We start from the raw sequence: 7,500 nt of genomic DNA on the forward strand, positions 1-7,500 counted from the left end.
GTGTGTGTGTGTGTGTGTGTGTGTGTGTGTGTGTGTGTGTGCCTGCCACTTCCATATTTGTCCAAACAGTCATCTCTCCATCCTCTCCACTCCTCCTCCTCCTCCTCCTCTTCTTCACTTTTCTCTTCCTCCTCCTCCTTCACCTCTCCTCTTCTTTTCTCTCTTCCTCTTCCTCCCCATCTCCTCTCCTCTTCTCCCGCTCTCCTATTCTCTTTCTCCTCTTCCTTTCTTTCTTCCTCCTTCCTTTCTCCATTCCTCTTCTCTTCCTCCTCTTCCCCTTCGCTTTCCTTTTCCTCCTCCTCCTCCTCCTCTCCTCTTCTCCCCCTCTCCTCTTCTTTTCCCTCTTCCTCCTCCCTCCATTCCTCTTCTCTTCCTCCTCTTCCCCTTCGCTTTCCTCTTCCTCCTCCTCCTACTCTTCCTCCTCCTCTTCTTCCTCCTCCTCCTCTTCTTCCTTCCCCTCTCCCGCTCCCTTCCCCTCTCGAAAATGATCATTGCGGCCGAAAACGAATTGAAAAACTGTCGACGTAAAAAATAGATTAAAAAAATATAAAAAGATGATAAAGTAAAATAAAAATAAAATTAACATTAAATAAAATGAAGTATTCGAAAAAAAATAATAAGGACGCCTCCCTCCCCCCCCCAACAAAGTAACAGCCGTGAAGTCACATGACGTCACGTGACAAGCTCGTGACGTCACGTGACCTCAAGCTCATGACGTCACATGACCTCAGTGTCGTGATATCGTACATCAAAGTCGTATTGTCATGTTACATGATCGTGACGTCATGTGACAAGGTAGTGATATCACGTGATGATGTCTTGACGTCATGTGACATGGCAGTGCCATCACGTGACAAGGTCTTGACGTCACGCGACAATGTAATGACATTATGTCACAAGGTTATGACATCACGTAACAAGGCAGTGACATCACGTGAACTCAAGGCTGTGTCTTCACGTGACTTCTAGGTCATGACGTCACATGACCTCAAAATTGTGAAGTCACATGACCTGAAAAACGTGACTTCACGTGATTTTAGTTTTGTCACGTGACATGGTCGTGACGTCACGTAACGTCACACGACCCTAACATCGCAAACAGAAAAATAATCACAACTCCAATACGTAGACAACTAATAAAACAAATGAAAAATAAATAAAGAATTAAAAAAAAAAATTAAAATAAAATCGAAAACTGCTTCAACCTTGACCCCGAATTCCTCCCCTCGATAACTCAAACCCGGACACCGGATCAGGGTCCTTCCCCCCTTTCCCCCCCCCCTGGACACTCCCCTTCCCCCCAGAACCCCCCGAACACCCCCCTTCGCCCCAAAACCTCCGGACACCCCTCATTCCTGGAATCCCCTCCCTCCCAAAATCCCCCCCGGACGACCTATTCCCCCAAAAACCCCCCTTCTCGGAACCCCTTCCCCCGAACACCCCCTACCCCCCAGAACCTTCCCGGACACCCCTTCCTCCCAGAACCCTCCCGGACACTTCCCTCCCCCCCAGAACTTTCCCGGACACCCGTTCCCCCAGAACCTTCCCGGACACCCGTTCCCCCAGAACCCTCCCGGACACTCCCCTACCCCCCAGAACCTTCCCGGACACCCCTTCCTCCCAGAACCCACCCGGACATTCCCCTCCCCCAGAACCTTCCCGGACACCCCTTCCTCCCAGAACCCTCCCGGACACTTCCCTCCCCCCAGAACCTTCCCGGACACTCCCCTTTCCCGGAACCCTCTCCCCCAGAACTCCCCGGACACCCCCTTCCCCCCCCCAGAACCCTCCCGGACACTACCCTCCCCCAGAACCCCCCCGGACACCTCCCTTCCTGGAATCCCCTCCCCCCCAGAACCACCCGAACACCCTCGCTTCCCGGAAACCCTTCCCCCCCCAGAACCCCCTCCCCCCGGACACTCCCCCCCACCCCCGCCTCCCGGATACTCCTCCCATTCATCACGTCTTCAGCATCTCACCGCATCCGGGAATTGCCTCAACACCTTCCGATTTCTTCCGGTGTCCGGATTTTACGATAATGCACTTGTTACATATTCATGGCTCGCCCGGATGCATCACATCGCACCCGCCGCGTCGACGCGTGCGTGCGTGCGGGCGCCCGCGCGCACGTCGACGCGTGCTTGCTCGCGTTGACTCTGAGGCATTTCCTTTTCTTCGTATGATGAGAGAGGTGGGGAGAGGGGTGGGGGGATAGGGGGGAAGGGGGAGGGGGAGGGGGAAGAGGGAAGGGGAATGGGGAGGGGGGAAGGGGAAGGGGAAGGGGGGAAGGGGGAGGGGGGAAGGGGTGGGGGCTTGTCACCATGACAAAAGGGGTTAATCTAGTGCATGACTAAGACAGTCTCCCCTCCCTTTCCCCCCCCCTCCCGATTTCCCTCCCCCACTTCGTTCTCCCCCTCTCTTGCCCATCTCAGATAAAGAAATAAGTGAACATATAATTCAATTAATTAATTAATTAATAACGTTTCTGCTATGGATTTTCTCTTAATAAACGTGGAAAATGTTCACAACCTTGTTCATATATTATATATATATACACACATATATATATATATACATATATACATATACATATATATACATATATATATACATACATATATATATATATATATATATATATATATATATATATATATATGCAATAAAAACACTAGGAACGTGCGTTCACAAATGCGTAACCACTAGGAAAATTAAACTAACGAAGCAGAGCGCTTTCGTATAATTACATCTTCAGTGCATGTATCAGCACTGAAGATGTAATTATACGAAAGCGCTCTGCTTCGTTAGTTTAATTTTCCTAGTGGTTACCTTCGCATTATATATATATATATATATATATTACATGTATATGTATTAAAAAGCTACAGCATTCTTGTAGTTGTTAAATTTCTTCTTAGTATTTTCAATTTATCTAATTAATAGTTTCCCTTCTATCGTGTGAGCGTAAACAAGGTCTCTCTATTCTTTCATTTATTTTCCAACGTTTCGTTTTTAATCAAACATCTTCAGGATTTAATTGAAATGACATGACAATGAATAATTAAATATATACACATACATATATATATATATATATATATATATATATATATATATATATATGTATTTCTTCCCTTCTCCTACCTTTCCCTCATGCCCGCTCATTTGGTAACAAGGCAAAATGAATTACCAATAATCCTTGTTGTGTTCAAACTAAGTAATCGACAACAAAACAAATTATGGGTGATTTGTTTTTGCGCCGGAGGGGTTGGGTGAGGAGTCTGAGGTGGAGGAGGATGGGAATTGCACTTTATACACTTACCCGCTGTCTAGAAAGGGCGTAAATTCAGTTGAAGGTTACGTAATCCATCCCCTGCTCCCCCTTTTTTTTAGAAGTGCGCACCTACGCGATATAGCATTAGAAAATTAAATATTAATTTTGTAAATTATAATACATCAACGTAATATATACGTTGTTAATGGCGGAAATAAATAACAGAAAATGTTGCTAAAAGCTATGCACAAACGAACGAAGTCGCGTCGACTCCTTTAGACGCCATCTTTGTTTTGATAGATTTCGAGGTCGAAGATGATGACCCTGATGACCCCTAGCATCACAGGTGCCGCATTACTAAATCCAGATTAGGTTAGGTAGGTAGGTTAGGTCAAGTTAGGTAGGTTAGGTTAGGTAGGTAGGTTAGGTTAGGTTAGGTTTGGTTAGGTAGGTAGGTTAGGTTTGGTTAGGTAGGTTAGGTTAGGTTAGGTTAGGTAGGTAGGTTAGGTTTGGTTAGGTAGGTAGGTTAGGTCAAGTTAGGTAGGTTAGGTTAGGTTAGATAGGTAGGTTAGGTTAGGTTAGGTTAGGTAGGTAGGTTAGGTTAGGTAGGTAGGTTAGGTTTGGTTAGGTAGGTAGGTTAGGTTATGTAGGTAGGTAGGTTATATTAGGTTAGGTAGGTATCTTAGGTATGTTAGGTTATGTAAGTAGGTTAGATTAGGTTAGGTAGGTAGGTTAAGTAGGTTAGGTTATGTAGGTAGGTTTGGTAGGTAGGTTAGGTTTATGTAGGGTAGGTTAGGTTAGGTAGGTTAGGTTAGGTAGGTAGGTTAGGTAGATAGGTTAGGTTAGGTAGGTAGGTTAGGTTAGGTTAGGTTAGGTTAGGTAGGTTAGGTTAGGTAGGTTAGGTTAGGTAGGTTAGGTTAGGTAGGTTAGGTTAGGTAGGTAGCTAGGTCAGGTTAGGTAGGTAGGTTAGGTAGGTAGGTTAGGTAGGTAGGTTAGGTAGGTAGGTTAGGTTAGGTAGGTAGGTTAGGTAGGTAGGTTAGGTAGGTAGGTAGGTTAGTTTAGGTACGTAGGTTAGGTTAGGTAGATAGGTTAGGTTAGGTAGGTAGGTTAGGTAGGTAGGTTAGGTTAGGTAGATAGGCTAGGTTAGGTAGATAGGTTAGGTTAGGTAGGTAAGTTAGGTTAGAATAAACGAATTTATCATACTTTAATTTCTTCAACCTCAACATCTATCAAAACAAAGATGGCGCCTCAAGTAGTTGAAGCAATTACGTTTGTGTATCGCTTTTAGCAATTTTTTCTGTTATTTAATTTTTTATTTCTATATCGCCTGTGAACTTCTAAAAATTTACCTTATTTCATCTTATTATTTCTGTCGATTTATTTATTTTAATTCATCTTTATTTTTCGTTTATTATTATATGTGTACTTACCTAAATCGGTTCCCTCTACATCCTTCCATCAGTTGATATTAAATATGAACACTGACAAACTGTCTGTTTCAAATTATTTTCACAAACATAAAAGACAGAACACCATCTATGTCACTTTTTCTCACAAATACTAAAAAAGAAAAATAGTGAACTAGTTTTCACTCACCAGTCAATGTTTACACTGTCCAGTCAATGTTGACATTTTCTGTTCTTCGTTAGGCCTCCACTCGGTTACACTAAAGAAAATCACAACACAACCAAACATTTCGTCATCCATTTTCTTTTTTCTTTTTTTCACAAAATTGAAAATAGCGCGTAATTCTTACGCTACACTCTCCATCGCTACTCCAGCGAGCTGGAAGCAATCTGTTTATATTAACTTTCCAGTCCTTCTCAAAGTCTGTTTGTGATGAGAGTAAGTTGAAACCGCTAGATATAGCAGACCAAGTTCAAGCTAGCACATAGCGATTCCTACGATTGAGAACAATGAAATGGTGTCCAATTCCATTCAAGAAGTTTATTAACTTGTTCTATACTAAGTTTACGCACTAATTAACACAGAAAGAGATAAATAAAAATAAGGAATATAATTTAATAAACCCATACATGAATAAATAAATGAATAATGAATAGATAAATACGCTCTAATTAACACAGAAATAGATAGAAAATAAAGAATATAATTTAATAAACAACCATATGAATGAATTAATGAATAATGAATAAATAAATACGTACAAAATATATAAATAAATAAATAACTAAAGTCAATGTAAAGAAATGATACACAAATCAACAAATACACAATTAAATAAACAAGTAAAAATAATAACAAGTTACACCAATAAAATAAATTAATCCATAAATATATTGAAAAGAAATAGATAAATAAATACATAAATAAACGTATACACACACACACACACACAAAACGGTTCCCTGTGTTTATCTCACCACACATCCACACATCTGTCTTACATATTTCAACATATATACATATATATATATATATATATATATACATATATATATATATATATATATATATATATAGACAGATAGATATATATATATATATATAGATATATAGATAGATAATAATAAAGGATAAATAGTCAAATTAATCAATTATCAGATTGAAGAATAGATCAATAAAGAAACTAACTCTATACACTCAATAAGATCTATTATTCTTTACATTAGACTTTGTCGTCGACAACGAATATAAAGTAACACTAGCCAAACAAAACAAACAAACAAAACAAACAAAGCATCTCCCATTGTCCAGACCTTTCGAGGGAGGAGAAGGGGGAGGGAGGAGAAGGGGGAGGGGGGCAGGAGGAGGGAGGGGGAGAAGGGAGGGGATGGGTAGGAGGGGAGGAGGAAGGAGGAGGGAGAGTGGGAGGAGGGGGAGGGGGGAAGGAGGGGAGAGGGGGAGGAGGGGGAGAAGGAAGAAGGAGGGGGAGGGGGAAGAAAGGAGAGGGAGGAAGAGGACGGGGAGGATGGGAGGAGGGGGAGGGGGAAGGAGGGGAGAGGGGGAGGAGGAAGAAGGAGGGAGATGGGGAGGGGGAAGAAGGAAGGGAGAGGGAGGAAGAGGACGGGGAGGATGGGAGGATGGGAGGAGGGGGAGGGGGAAGGAGGGGAGAGGGGGAGGAGGAAGAAGGAGGGAGAGGGGGAGGAGGGGGAGGGGGAAGAAGGAAGGGAGAGGGAGGAAGAGGACGGGAGGATGGGAGTAGGGGGAGGGGGAAGGAGGGGAGAGGGGGAGGAGGAAGAAGGAGGAAGAGGGGGAGGAGGGGAGGGGGAAGAAGGAGGGGAGAAGGAGGAAGGGGACGGGTAGGAGAGGAGGAGGGGAGGAGGAGGAAGGAGAATGAGGGAGAGGGAAGGATGGAGAGGGGGAAGAAGGAGGGGAGAGGTAGGAAGGAAACGGGTAGGAGGGGAGAGGAAGAGGTAGGAAGGAAACGGGTAGGAGGGGAGGAGAGGGAGGGGAAGAATGAGAGAGAGAGGGGGGAGGAGGGGGAGGAGGGGGAAGGGGAGGGGGAGGAGGGGAGGGGGAAGAAGGAGGGGAGAAAGAGGAAGGGTAGGAAGGGAGGAGAGGGAGGGGGAAGAATGAGAGAGAGGAAGAGAAGAAGGAGGAGGAGGAGGAGATGGGAGGAGAGGGAGGAGGGGAGGGGAGGAGGGGTGGGGGTGTGCAATTACCCCTAGACGAAGCAATTTCCTCTAACCATTCAGCTAACGAGGTCTACACCCTTGTTAGCTAACTGCCTGCTAGATCCACAGGAACATACTAGCGATAAGCGAATTCTAGAACTTAGCACGTTTTCGCTAGATTTCTCTTCCGACCCTCCATCTAGTATACGAGCTGATCTAAGCATAACCATAATACAATCTATGAACTACCCCACTATACTAGAGGGTATCTAGATGGTTTTTACACTATTTAGACCGAAGACTATCTAGTTATGCTAAACTATCGTCAGGGTTAGTAATAACCTGATTGTGAGATTAGCTAAACTAGTTTTCCTAGTTAGGACAAGGTCACTAGTTGTGACCCTTGGACACCTAGCGACATCTTGTCTTAGTCACGTGACCCCTCGAGCGTAAGTCCTTTCTCCTGTGTATATTGCAGTTAGGAGGCGAATAGCCTCCTGATGACGTCATGGGGAGGAGAGAGGGAGAGAGAGAGAGAGAGAGAGAGAGAGAGAGAGAGAGAGAGAGAGAGAGAGAGAGAGAGAGAGAGAGAGAGAGAGAGAGCGAGGGATGAGGAGTGAGAGAGACGAAGAAACGGAGAGATGAAAA

Source organism: Oratosquilla oratoria, chromosome 15 (genome assembly GCF_046742065.1).
Source record: "Oratosquilla oratoria isolate Oo_2021 chromosome 15, ASM4674206v1, whole genome shotgun sequence".
In the NCBI taxonomy this organism is placed as follows: Eukaryota; Metazoa; Arthropoda; class Malacostraca; order Stomatopoda; family Squillidae; genus Oratosquilla; species Oratosquilla oratoria.